This window comes from Paramormyrops kingsleyae, chromosome 5 (genome assembly GCF_048594095.1).
Source record: "Paramormyrops kingsleyae isolate MSU_618 chromosome 5, PKINGS_0.4, whole genome shotgun sequence".
In the NCBI taxonomy this organism is placed as follows: domain Eukaryota; kingdom Metazoa; phylum Chordata; class Actinopteri; order Osteoglossiformes; family Mormyridae; genus Paramormyrops; species Paramormyrops kingsleyae.
In genome coordinates, this window is record NC_132801.1 from 32,419,812 (window position 1) to 32,434,183 (window position 14,372).

General features: G+C 48.4%; 1 protein-coding gene across 9 annotated transcripts in view; it reads right to left on the bottom strand.

The window, feature by feature from the left end:
* Positions 1-14,372, bottom strand: part of chlsn (cholesin) — a 92,346-nt gene that overhangs the window by 13,813 nt on the left and 64,161 nt on the right. The window contains exon 1 of one of the 9 annotated variants that reach the window (XM_023808083.2): positions 13,019-13,068. The exons of the other annotated variants lie outside the window; for them this stretch is intronic. The gene's annotated coding sequence lies outside the window, so the exon portion shown is untranslated. Of the gene's footprint in view, positions 1-13,018; positions 13,069-14,372 lie in introns of those variants that run through there. 9 annotated transcript variants of the gene reach the window in all.

Genomic DNA, 14,372 nt, shown 5'->3' on the forward strand with positions numbered 1-14,372 from the left:
GGCCTGTTAAATCTCTAGAGAACACACACTCTCCAAAACCCTGACAGACAAACGGTGTTGTGTTATTTAGAGAGGATGTGGGGCTTAATCACAAGCCCCCCTCCCAGAGTGATCCAGTGAGCTCTGGGGGGTAAAAAACCTCCATCAAACCAAGCAGCTTCCTCCACAGGCAAGTAAATCACCACAGGCGGATATGTGGAGGAACAAAGCCTGCCTGTGTAGTGTCAAAAGGGCTGCTCTGACTGCCAGAGGAGGACAGCGAGCAGAGTGACGGGGCGAGGAGGACAGCGAGCAGAGTGACGGGGCGAGGAGGACAGCGAGCAGAGTGACGGGGCGAGGAGGACAGCGAGCAGAGTGACGGTGTGAGGCGGACAGCGAGCAGAGTGACGGGGCGAGAAGGACAGCGAGTAGAGTGACGGTGTGAGGAGGACAGCGAGTAGAGTGACGGTGTGAGGAGGACAGCGAGCAGAGTGACGGGGCGAGGAGGACAGCGAGCAGAGTGACGGTGTGAGGCGGACAGCGAGCAGAGTGATGGTGCGAGGAGGACAGTGAGCAGAGTGACGGTGCGAGAGCAGAGTGACGGTGCGAGGAGGACAGCGAGCAGAGGGCTCGTTTTACTTCAGATAAGGCATTAATAATGCATTAATAAGTCTAAAACTGAAAGCTGAATGTGAACAGTGACGGAAGCCATAATTTTAGGCTTTCACATGAGAAAAGCCCATTTGTGCAGGGTGATGCAGCCCGCTATCTATCAGGTGGCTATAAACGCTCTTCCCGCCCCCACCCATCTGGCTCCCATGTCTCGTATCATTCTCCTTCCCCACACTGTATCTCCTGCACACAGTCTATCTGGCTCTGAATGGCAGAAAATCAAGCCAGTAAAACTCTATCAGCCAAACTTCAGATTGAGTATGTAAGGCATGCCTTTGTTTAAAATATAATTGCCCAAACAGGAAATAAAAGGACTTTATTCTCCATACTTCTCATGAAACCACAGAAACACCCACTGTCTTTATTCTCTCCCACTAAGTCAGATTCATTCACAAACTGAAAAAAATCGAGACATTTAATGATTAAAAAAAAAAAAAAAAGTGATAAAATCTTACTAGATCATTTGAAGGAATGCATGTGGGCAGCTTGTGTCTCAGTGGGTTATGATGCTGTGATCGGAAGGTCACCGGTTCAAATCCCGTAGTTAGCAGGGTGATTTCACCATTGGGCCCCTTAACTGTCTGACCCAGCTTTCTCAAAAATGTACATCACACTGAATAAAAGCATCTGTTAAATAGATGTAATGTAAATATTTGTGGAGTTTTAGGGGGATTTGCCCATTCAAAGAATAGAGCAGGAAAAGACCCCAGACATACGTATATGATCGAGGGACTGAATGTGCGCCAGCAGCTAGACAAGCCCCCTCCCTCGCTACTCCCCCCCCCCCCCCCCTCCTCCAGATGAGCCCCCCCCCCACACACACACACCCGCCAGGCCCGGTTCAGTCCTGGCTGACAGACGCCCTGCAGGTTTCTATCCTCGCCTCCTTACCGAACTCACGCTCGACAACCCGAAACCCACAACCGGACAGCGTCCTGCCTCCACGCCGGCATCCCCAGGGACTCGTGCAGCTATAGGGATGCTGCTTTCAGGCCTCACCATTATTACTGTATATCTTGGATAATATTTCAGCCCAGTGAAACCAGAACCAATTACACTGTGGCTCTCAAGGATGCGACAGAATTGACCTACAGAGAAGCTGCAGGGAATCCGACTGGGGTGAGATGAGCCACTTTGCTGGATAATGTGATCCAGGCAAAGGCAGGATGTGGTGACACTGCGCCGGCCCCACATCGCTCACCGCAGAGCTGAAGAAAAATTAAAAATGTCGCCCATCTGCCGAAACATTCTTCTGTCTAGAACAGCGAACCGAACTGCTTGGATTCAATTAACAAAATGGTTTTGGAAAACAATATATCTGAATTACAAACCAGCTCACTCACACATCACACATCCTGTCCACATTACTTATTCCACATTCGTTATACCTGAAATTATAATGCTGAACAAGCACTGGGGATTTCAACCAGTAGCTCTGAAGTGTTTCCCTCTGTAGAAAGCAGCTGCTTCAGTTGCTCAGTATCCCTGCATGCTACATGATCCTGTTATGTAACACATATAGTCAAGATGCAATTGCTGAAACAGAAACTTTTACCAAGAAAATAAAGGAAGGTGTTTTATCCATGTGGAAACCAATTACACAGTAAATGTATATGGGAGGTGTTTATCTCTGTCAGTTAGGGATCAGTAACCATCTGCAGGTGCTCCACAAGGAAGTTTGAGTCCCTTAGCTGGTAGAGTAATCAAATCATCACTGAGCCCTTGAGCAAGACATGTAGTCCAGCTCCTCTAGGGCTTCCGGGTGCTGGCTGACCTCCAACTTTCCTCACTCTTTGCTTAGGACAAAATCGTCTAAAAATAATATTATCCACCAAAGAAACACACATACAAATCTATCCTTCCAGTTACCCATCCAACAACACAAATTAAGTTTAGGCAACAGGAAACAGAAGGCAGGACAGATCCTCTACAGGATGACATTAGATGGACACAAATTTAAGATGTATAAATACATTAGATGCTTGGAAAAGGAATATGAATTAATCAAGACATTACTTGGACATTACTTCATTAGCAGCATTTATAATTATAAAGATGTGTATAAGGCATGGGCACAAATTATTACAATAATCATAACCAGCCAATACAATCACCCCAAAAAAATCATACATAAATGGGTGGAGACTTCAACCCCCCCAATGTTCAATCCAAAGTTACACCCTTGGTATGAGGTATACTCTGAGGACTGCATACTCAAGAATATGTATTGCTAATAGCAGTAATAAAGACAGTTAGGTGTTGATTGTTCATTCACTGCCATATCCATGATATAGCTACCAAAACCCACATGCATTCCAAGAACAAAGTGGGATATGCGTTTAATGTTTATGTTCTATTATTAGAGGGGGTCTGCCTGCGGCCCCGTCATGCTAAAGCTGTTCTGGGGGGAGGAAACTCATCTGCTCATGTCCAGTGACCTGTTTGGTTGTTCATCCACAGAAGCCCAGGCAGCCGTGGAGGAAAGGTGGGGATGCCCTGCACAGGACCTCCAAAGTCCAGCGGGGGTGGGAGGAGCGTCTCCATGGAAACAGGGCTGAGAAAGCAAGCTCCACCCCTACACAGTTCTACAGACATCAGCAACCAGTGGGAGTGGAAGTAGTGTTAGCATCACCCATGGGTGGGAAGCACATTACAGTTTCACAATATGGGGGGGGGGGGGGGTCCGCTCTCAGACATCAGCAAAGGCGATCAATGGGCTGACTGATTCTGTTACACGCAACATGTGACAAGTAAAAGGACAAAGCCGGAATCTTGACAATGACAAGTCTAAATTACGGCCATTATGTTTACTCTACAGATCAAAGGATCTTTACCATGCAAAATCATCTGCATTTTCCTTATCAGTTCAAATCAATCACTTGCATTCTGCTCCGGTGGTAACTATGGATACATATCGGCAACACAACTCACAGGCTCTTCTGTATTCAGATATTTCCCTGTAAACTCTATCCTATCTCATCCATCCCGTCAATCCAAGCTCACAAGGCAAAATCCACATCTAAGCTAATTATTTAACTTTTACTATCTTTTTTTTGGTTTACATTTTTTGAGTTCTTCCAAAGCACAGTAAGTCTGACTATGTAGATAGAACAACTATAACCTAAATAGCAAACTTTGTCATGCTGAAGCAGACCAGCAGGAGGCAGGAGACGGCCCCGGACACAGGGTTGCCATGACGAGTGGGTAGCGGCTCTGAGCCTGCAGGTAATATAATCTATAGTGATAGGCAGCTGCCCCCTGCCAGCCTGAGTGACCCGGGGGGGGTTATTGAGAGACTAAGCAGGCCGCACAGACAGGGTTTGCTGGGGAAAGCCAGGAGAAAAGGCTGTCAAGTTTCATTGGAAATTTCATTATGGCTGTCTATTGTGTATGAGGCAGCATTTCTGTGATTATCTGTAAGGCATCATCCTGATTTTGCAAGTCACTTTCTGGTAACCTTCTCTGATGAATATATATTACATCTGAGATTCTACAAAAACTTCTGTACATTTCTATAAGAATATCGTAAAAAAACTGTTGGTAATTTAATCCTAACTAGTCTTCTTGTAATGGAGTCCACACAAGTACTAAAGACTAGTAATCTGACGACACCCGCTGTACTTTAACTTAAACTAGAAAGCCAGTATTTCAGAAAGCACTGGAAACATAATTTAAAGCATACGATTAAAATACTGAAGCTGTTACACAAATTAGATTTGTAACATATATAGAGTGATCAAACAATGCTAATGACTAACAGTGAGTGTTACTTAACTTAACAACGCCACATAAAAGGTAATGAGCAGATAAAATGGATTCAAACAAAGTTTTCAGTAGGTCATAAAATTACAGAACATCACAAGGTTTTTATGAGTACATAACTCCCCTACAGCTTCCAATTCACCCCTACATAAGATACGCTCAGTGACATTTCCAGTAAAAGCTGAAATTCATATCACGGCAGGCCTGTCCTGAGCCGTCCGCACGGTAAACCCAGCAGCCACCGTGATACAATGATGCAGTTATTTTTCCTGGTGGGAAAGCAGACAGGCATTTGTGGGGGCGATGACCTCTGTAGGGGGCCCACATAGCTGGATGATTCCAGATTCTGGAGGCCTAAGTGTCCTTTGAAGAGTTTAGCCATGGTCTGGCCCAGAGCAGCCCACAGGCCCGCCGGACAAAAAGGCACTGCTGTGTGACCTTAAGCGGGCAGCTCCTACACGCCGAAGTGCACGGCGAAGAATCTAGCTCTTCGTGTTTTTATGGCTCTTCGACATTTCGAAAATCTTACTGAGATATAAATTAAATGAAATACTGCATTTGCCATTTTTATGTAAGTGCCACTACATACATGTTTGCATATCGCACACATGCAGGAGAGAGTCAGAGCGCAGGGTCAGCCTTTCCCTGGAGCATTTGTCAGGGTTTGGAGCTCGAGGGCCCGTGCCGATGTGAAAGCAGTGCCACCCGATCCCTATTGCTTGCTGTGGGTACAGAGCTATCTGTAGACAGGTTTACAGGAGAAATCGCACAAAACTCTAACAGGAAATATGCCTAGTAATAGCAATCAACACAAATTTAATACATTTCAAATATACAGCTCCTTGTCACACGCCAGCACAATGTTCACCACAACTGTGACAAGACGGCTAACAGTGCATGAGTGCTAGAAACCTGCTTTCTCACAGCCAAGGTCAACACAGAGGAGAGGAATACATACAGTATTATACTACAGGCTTGTAGCCACATAAATCAGCGGGTTTGAACCTCCCCCCTGAAATATTTTTTATTACTGGTCAGACATGCAGTCAGATAGTGAACAAGTCATCTGAACCCATCTTGAAATTTGCTGTAGCCCCCTCTGGTCTGGAAAATCCATAGATGGAACCCCCTACAAAATTAATTTGTCGCTATAGGCCCATCAAACTTGCATCCATCTATTTTTTTTTACCTGCTTGTCCTATGCAGTGCCTATCCCAGAAGCTACGGGTGCACGACACGGAATAACCCAGGACGGGGCGGCACCCATACACACCACTGACACACACACTCATACCTACGGCCTGTTTGGTAACTCCAATTCACTTTAGCATGATTTTGGACTGTGAGAGCAAGCTGGAGGAAACCCCACAATGACACAGGAAGAACATGCAAACTCCACACACATTGAGTCGTGGCAGAGACTCAAACCCGGGTCCCAGAGGTGTGAGGCCATAGCGCTAACCCTCACACGACTCCTAAGAGTTTGTGTTTATTCATTGGGTCTGACGTGAGAGAACAAGTATCTGTTTCTGAAGTGGGGGGGATGAGCAGGAGTGTCTCTGATCAAAGTAACTAGGAAATTAGAAGGACGAGCATATTGCCACCCTCCCAGCTCCGTGCCCTTGGCTCCTCCCTCTCTGCGGCACACGACCGGCTCACATCGCCAGTCTGCCGTGCCGCCGGTTCCCCGCCAGGCCGCCATCCTACCGGTGACACGTTTCGACGGAAAGCAGCGTGACACTGAAACATCAGCGGAGCAGCATTTCCGTGCCATGGGGTGGGCAGGAGGGGAGAGAGTGTGACAGGGATGCCCTGAGGACAGAGGGCAGGTGGTAGGACATTCTGTCCCGGCCGCACGGCTCGAGTTTCCTCTCACTCTGCCGGTACTCTGCTTACCTCTCCAGCTTTACACTCATTAATCATTGTTCCCTTTCTCACAGAGACAGCACATATATTACCCTTATACCAACAGCTCATATGCGGTACCCACGCAGGTTTTCTTCCATAATACAGTTTCTGTTAAATACTTGAAAATAAAAACACATATAAATAAACAGCACAAAAGCTGTGTTCATAGAAAGTGAAAACTGGATTCCGTAACAGACCCATTATTTTTCTTGACAACAGCCTCGCAAACACAATAGGTGGGAAGTCACCTGACGTGTCTTCCAGCGCTTCTGGGAGAGGGGGCATCTAGGTGGCTCAGTTCCTGCCACACCAGCTTATTGGCCCATAACTTCCTATCATTTTCAGATAATTCTTGCACAATTTGGAGATGTGTTTTGGGTTGTCATCTTGCTGAAGAATGCATGACTGCCCCAGCATCTGAAATCCTAAGCGGGGGGTATGCCTTTGAAGTGTGCTATGATAGCCACTGTGGATTTGCTAAGGGTCACCTAGCAACTTCGTTACCCGCAAAGCAACCCCAGACCATGATACTGTCTCCTCCAGGCTTGACGGTGGGAACCACACAAGCAGAACTCATGTGAAGGAAATACAAGGGAAATGAAGCCAAATACTTTTTGACTCATTAATCTATAAGGCTGATATTTATTCCTGTTAAAATAAAGATTATTATGATTCCAAGGGGCAAGCAAACTTCTGACTGGTACTGTAAACTGTACACACACACACACACACACACACACACTTTCACAAAGACACACAAATAGAATAAAGTACACAAAACCTGTGAGTGAACTCTTTAAATAAACTTGTAAAAGTGAAAAAAAAATACAAATTTCAAAGTATTTTTGGAAAGCAAATTGCATTCCTAATAAGGAATCACAGATTTCTATTTCCAGGAATTTCTAAAATTAACTCCTTATTCCACAGGAAAGGCCCATTCCCCAAGTATGTTTTTTTTTTTTTAGAGAAGTGACTAATATATTCTATAACTTACTACACTTCCAGATTTAGGTGGGTATAAAATACATGCACATAAAGTAATATTACAAGGAATAAACATGAATTAAAAGAAGAAAAAAAATTAATAATACCATGTGCTGTGAACCCCCACCAAGAGTCATTCAGCTTTCAGGCAGAGCCCATCAGATCGGCCCCGGAAAGGAGCATCCGGCATTACTCTCCACGTACGGGATGCTTTCAGATCCTCCGCCATCAAGGTCACACCCACAGCGGCTATAACACATCTCAAGGCTGGCTAGCAACAGAGCAGCAGATTCATCCCAAACGTCCGGTCGGGGAGAACATGCACGCTAACGATGTAGCTTTTCATCGTGTCCCTAAAAACCTTTACGTCTCCCAGGGTCAGACTTCTGTCTTTGAGCCCAGGTTTCACCAGGAAGCTCCTGAATAATGAGGCTGCACACTTAATGCTTTGACAGCTGAAAGTATGTAATTAGGGAGCTCACTGCAGGTTCATGATAACAGAGCGCACACCTCAGAGGCCGTGGGAGCAACACCCCCCCAAAAGTCCCCTGAGCCCCATTAAACAAACGCAGGCAGGAGCTGGCCGGGTGGGGCAGGGCCGGCTTCATTGGGGGGGGGGGGGGTTTGGGGGGGGGGTGGCCAGAGGAGTTAGACATCAGCACGGCCCACAGGAACAGCTCCTGACATCTCCTGCTGGGGGGACACGGCTCACTGGAACAACAGCCTCCCCCCACCTTCCCCCGGGGACACGGCTCAGGCAGCCAGTCACACACACACACACACACACACACACACACACACCACACTCTCGGATTCACATTCTGTGCTTAAAAAGGGCAGTGTGGGCAGAAAGCTATCCTCTCCATTTGGTATATGAAGCATGAGCCGTGAGAGCTTCTACTGTGGGCCCCCCCGCGTCGGACCTTAGCGAGCGCAGGCCCCGCCCTGAATCCTGGCGGCCGAAGAGTGCGCAGGATGTGGCAGCCAGAAATGTGATTTTAACGCTGTTATCTGATGAGGGGGGGGGCACGGCATTACGAGGCCTGGGGAGGCGAGGAAGGGGACTTGGCCAGAGCTGATTTCTGCTCCATTTAACTCCAGCAGGAGACCCTATACTGCTGCTTGCTTTGAGGGGGGGTTTCTGTGGTTCCCTGCCCCCCTCCCCCTTGCTGTCCCCAAGAGTTTTTGTTTTACTCATGCAATGAAAAAATGACTTTTCAAACAGCACGGATCAGGTGGGGAAATAAAATATGTAAATATCAACAGCACCATTTTGAGCAGTGTGGGGGAGGGGCAGGCAGGGACTTAGCTTTTGGGGGGGGGGGGGTGACGACTCAGCAGGGACCGTCTTGTAGATAATGTGTCACGCTTAGATGGAACTCTTTCACAAATAAGCCAACTCCCCCCTTAGGCCGCGCCCCCACTGGGGGCTTCCCACTCCCCCCTTAGGCCGCGCCCCCACTGGGGGCTTCCCACTCCCCCTTTTCCCCTCTGATGGTGAGAAACAAAGGCAAATATTTGATGCAGGTTAAGTGAGCAACCTAACAAATGATTGTAACTTTCGTCTGTGTTGAGCGTAGCCGACTCACTCCGAAAAAATAAAACACACACTGGTCCGTAAGAGCGGTTTATCTGTAGCTGTTCTGATTCCCTGTGAGGCTTTCTGGTGCTCTGGAGTCGTTATCCTGCCTGCACTCCCAGGCCTCCAGACAAGCAGCGGCGTCAAAGCCTAGCCTGATGCAGATTAGTCCATTCAGGGAACGGACAGAAAAAGCAGAGAACCATCTTCACAAAAATACACCATGAAGGGCGGAGGGGGGGCCTGTGCCTCGCTAAATGAGGGCAGACCAAACTGAAGGGAGCGAAGCGTCTCAAATGAGCCAGGCGCCTCCCGCATGCTTTCCTCTCTGACTTTCATCCCTCAATTTATATGCTGTTTTGCACAGCCCAAAGAAGTGAATGCTCATCTGCCCTGTAATGTAAAGATGCCGCAGATAAATTATAAACTATCTTTGAGAGCAAAGCACTGACATTTATCTGACTTTTATTCATAGAAGAAAACTTCCGAAACGGAGAGGCGGGTGTTTGCGTTCTCTCTCCTGGAAGTGGTGCCTCCCAGCAGCTGCAGAGTGCTACCTGCAGGAATCACGGCCTATGTGGTCAGAACCAGTACAATGACATCACAGAAGATGAGCTTCTGTAGTCACGGTAACCATTGAGCTGCCCAGCAGGGGCAACGGGCTCATCTTCCCTAATTACCATGCGTAACTGCGAATGGGCGATGAGAGACTGGGGTTCATATTTCTCAATGAGGCTTCTGACTGCTGCCTGGGGGGGGGACAGTAATTATACAGTAAAAGTATTGTAGATCACTGTGCATTAAAGGCACCTTCCAGTAATACTCTACCAGAACCATAAAAGACAGTCTCTACAGCCGGCTTTCCAAGAAGCCAGAGTCATTTGCACAGAACAGCACCACATTACAGGGTGTCTCTACACTGATGACAAAAACATCTCTGAAGAATAAAGAGCCAGGCATTCCTGGCAAGACAATCCAGTCCGGGCCTGTGCGCGCGTGCGTGTGTGTGTGTGTGTGTACGTCCCAGTGTGTCCAGGCAGCACGAGAAGCTACTGGCTGACAAGCAGTGAGCTCTTACTCATGTAGAGATTTTTCCACCCTCCTGACCCATGTGTAATACCACACTTGGCTTCCAGAGAATCCATCCTGTCCAACCGGATATTCCCGTCCAAACCTCCTGGCGCAGGTCGGGGGAGCTGCTTGTGGAATCGGCCGCCCGTGCGAACGCGGTTAAGGCTGGTGCAGACTGAATGCTACGTGCATTTTGGCGAACTGGAGCCGACCCCTGAAACTGACGCGTCTCGTGCTTTCGTGCCAAGAAGCATTTTATGTTTGTTTAAGCTGGGATGACCCACTTGAAAACACCTCGGCCTGCTTTTACTTTCACAATTTGATTCTACAATCAACTGGTGATGCTCCAGCCTTTCACCCAAAACCAAGACTCTACGTGAAGCTGTCCTGGCACGGTTCATTGCCACAATCTGATCAACCGATCAGTCATATGACCATCTCCATCTCATGGCCCTTTCTTTCAATATCTCAGGTGTAGTTGGAGGTAACTGGTTTTGCTGTTGCTATCTAGAAGACCCCAAACTAACAGCTCCATTCTACTTCCAAAATGGAAAGAGACACCTCAAAATAAATACCACAGGATACTCTATACTAGGTAATAAATGAAGAATGGAAAAGACCAATGAAGTAAACACGTCAAACTTTGTTGTGAGCACACAATGCGACCACCTGGAAGGCAGGTAGGATTTAGGCCAATTGAGCAGATGTTACAGACATAATGCTCTTCACGTTGCTGAAATGGATTTCCAGCAGACCTGGGAGACCAGCATTTCTGGATCTTATCCCACAAATACCTGATTATAAATTCACACGTGTGGTACAAAACATGGTAGCACTCTGGCCTCACACCTCCTGTTTCGTACAGAAGTGCAAAGACCTGCAATTTTGGTGAATCAGTGACTCTGAATTGCCTATAATGTGACTGATTGTGTCATTATGCCTATACCCTGTGACAGACTGGCACATCAGACAGCAATTCCCTGCCTGTACTTCCTGGGATAGGCTCCAGGCTCTCCATGACCCTGTACCGAATAAACAGTTGAAAGATGGATGGATTTTTAAACATGAAAGAGCTCCAGTTCTGGCATTTCATTGGCATAGAAGGCGAGTGAACTCATTGGAACCGCGTGTCTTTAGAGATCGGTTCAGAATTCACACACACACACACACACACACGAGGCACCGGAGCGGGAGGTCTATGCCTCACTCTCGGTCTCTCACATGTAAGTGGTGGTCTGTACCTCGTTTTCTCACACAGGAGAGGGGTCTGTGCCTTACTCTCTCACACAGGAGCAGGGGTCTGTGCCTTGGTCTCTCACATGTGAGTGGCGGTCTGTGCCTCATGCTCTCACACAGAAGGGGGTCTGTGCCTCGGTCTCTCACACAGGAGAGGGGTCTGTGCCACACTCTCTTGCACAGGAGTGGGGGTCTGTGCCTCGGTCTCTCACACAGGAGAGGAGTCTGTGCCTTGCTCTCTCATACAGGAGAGGGGTCTGTGCCTCGGTCTCTCACATGTAAGTAGTGGTCTGTACCTCGGTTTCTCACACAGGAGAGGGGTCTGTGCCTCACTCTCTCACACAGGAGCAGGGGTCTGTGCCTTGGTCTCTCACACAGGAGAGGGGTCTGTGCCTCAGTCTCTCACATGTAAGTGGTGGTCTGCACCTCGGTTTCTCACACAGGAGAGGGGTCTGTGCCTCGGTCTCTCACACGTGGAGCCCCCACATAGGACTGCCCAGAGACAGGATGACAGAGCAAGTGTGGGGATCCCTGTAAGAGCCATTGTTAGGGAGGCTGGGAGGCATTTGGAAACCCTGGTGCCCTCTTCATAACCCCAACACGGTGGTGCTATCCCCGCCAAATCCACTGATTAACAAGAACATTTCAAATGACTCACAGGGCAGAAAATTCTCACCTTCCAAGAACTAACTAACCAGTGTGACAGCATTGAGGGCAGTAGGGGTGATAGATGTATAATCACTGCGAGGGAAACGCACCAGAGACACTTACTTTAGGCAAACAAGTGTCGAATGGGTTTTCTCTTCTTGTTCTCCAAATATGCAGGAGAGAGACGCACAGATGCGCTGGGTATGTTGACTCCCTGCATGCTGCAGGGGGACCGCAGTGAGTGGGCGAAAAGCCAGGGAGCTGAAACAATGTGAGGCTGAAATGTACTGAACTCTCTTAATGGAAACCAGGCCAGAACACATCACATGCACACAGATGCACGCACACACACACAGGTTTGTAAATATATCTTTGTGGGGACTCTCCATTCATTTATATGGGGAAAACTCTAATCCCAACATGACGCCCTTAACCCTGACCCAGCCCTAACCTTAACCATAAGCAACCAAACAACATATGAGACTTTTTTTTACTTTTTTGATTGCATTTACAGATCTTTGTGGGGACCTGAAAAATGGTCACATTCACAGTGAATAAAATCATTTGATTCAATGCCCAGAGTCACAGGGAGAGAGGGAGCAGGACTCATGGAGAATATATAGGAACATAAAAAAACAACCATTTTCCTTTCTTTCCATTTTTTCCCTTCAGAGAAGCAGGAAGTTTGAAACGAGGGATGTTCCTCCAAAATGTGAAAGATACAAACGACGGATTCAGAGGCTGTGTGCCGCATCCGTGGGAGATACAGACCCCAGAGACATACACCATGTTAGGGGAGGGGGAACCGATTCCCGGGGGCATCGCTGAGGGGGAAGCGCTAGCAGAGGAAGTAGTCATGGATGAGCTCTGGCAAGACAGCCGTCTGCCTACAATGCTGAACACAGTGCCACAGCCTTGCTGTATTACATGGGAATCTGGAGACAGTCTGAGAGCTGGAGGAGACACACACACACACACACACACACTCTCCTACAGCAACAAGAGCTTCTGTCTCAGTAAGTCATTACTTGCAGTTCTGGTCATTATGACATCAGAATTGGAAACTGTTTACAGGTAAGGTGACTGCTATTTACTCCAAGACGCTGCCTGCGTCTGATGTTTGTTCTGTGATGTGTATTTGTTTGGCAAGGCTACGTGCGCCGAGTGTGTTTGACTGACCTTCTCCCGTTGGCTCTCAATGTTCAAACTCGCTCGGTGGCGTAACTTTCTATGGCGTTCGGCCAGCAGTGGCGACATACACCACCCCCCAGCCCCCCCTCCCTCAGGGTTAGGAGGTTTCGTTTCCAGTGGCTAGGCGGAGAGAAGCAGATGGAGATTTGAGACGCCACAGAGGGGGTGGAGGTGGACTGGCTAAGCGGACGGTTGCCCAGTCACTGTGGCTGACGGGCAACATTTTAAGGTTTCGGAGGGAAAGCAGTTTATTTAAATTATGTTTACCATCTGCGTGTTGTTTTCTTGGTTAGTGATGGATGCAAAAAGGAGACTTTGCCGGGAGAAAGGCATCTTGGCGCCTGTGGTGAAAAGCATTATGTAAGCAGGTGGGGGGGCATCTCCATGAATTCCCACTGTCGCTGAACCACCACGAATGTTACTCGTTCGGCCGGAGGTTTGGCAGACAGGGCCTGCAAGTCCTGCCAGCTACAGGTCGCCTGCCCACTGGGGAGCCAGACCCCGACATGACTCCCGCTTGCCCACGAGACGCCCCCGCCGCCGGCTGGCCGCCCTCAGGATCAGTCCATCATCCTCACATCTCCCTGCTAGGATGCCCGGCGTCAAGGGGGGCTGGCGACATGACGATGTCCCTCCGTCTCACACATCCACCTCTCCCTGGCTGACAGCCAGTGTAAACCCTTCCAGTCACATGTTCACATAGCGGAACATGAATGCCCACCCATCGTGCAGAATCGCAGCTGGCATCCTGCGGTCCAAGGCATACATCCTACAAACTTGCATCCTGGTCGGCGTCAAATATGCACATTTGAAATATTTTTCATATAATCACCTTAGTTAAAAAATTCGTAAGGGAATATTCCCTTAGTCCAGGGTGGGTGGGCTGCCTGTGAGGCAGGATGCCGCCATAATGGGTCCACAAAACCTTAGAAACACATGGGAGTCTGGAACTAAAAACAATGAGAGCCGTGCCTTGCCCTCCAGCGGCCCCTGTGCAGGGAGGCTGCGCTTTACATCTGCTAGCGCTTCCTGATGCCTCCCAGGTCGCCCCCCACTCCCCCCCCCCCCCCCTCACCGTAGCCCTCTGTTTGCTTTGGAGCATCTCCACACCAAACCGGTTTGGTTACTCTGTTTATGCTGGAGCGTGAACCCGCCGCGGCAGCGAGACCACCTGAATCAGGCCCCCTGGCCGCTCTGTACCTTCTGCACCGAGCGGGGGAGGGGGGGTGCTCTTCCACCAGAATTTTGTTTAATTATTTCTTCTTTTTATGTAGCATATGCTTTTATCCATACAGATTTAGAATTGAGGAAGCAGAGCCAGCCAGTCCCAGGAGTCAATGGG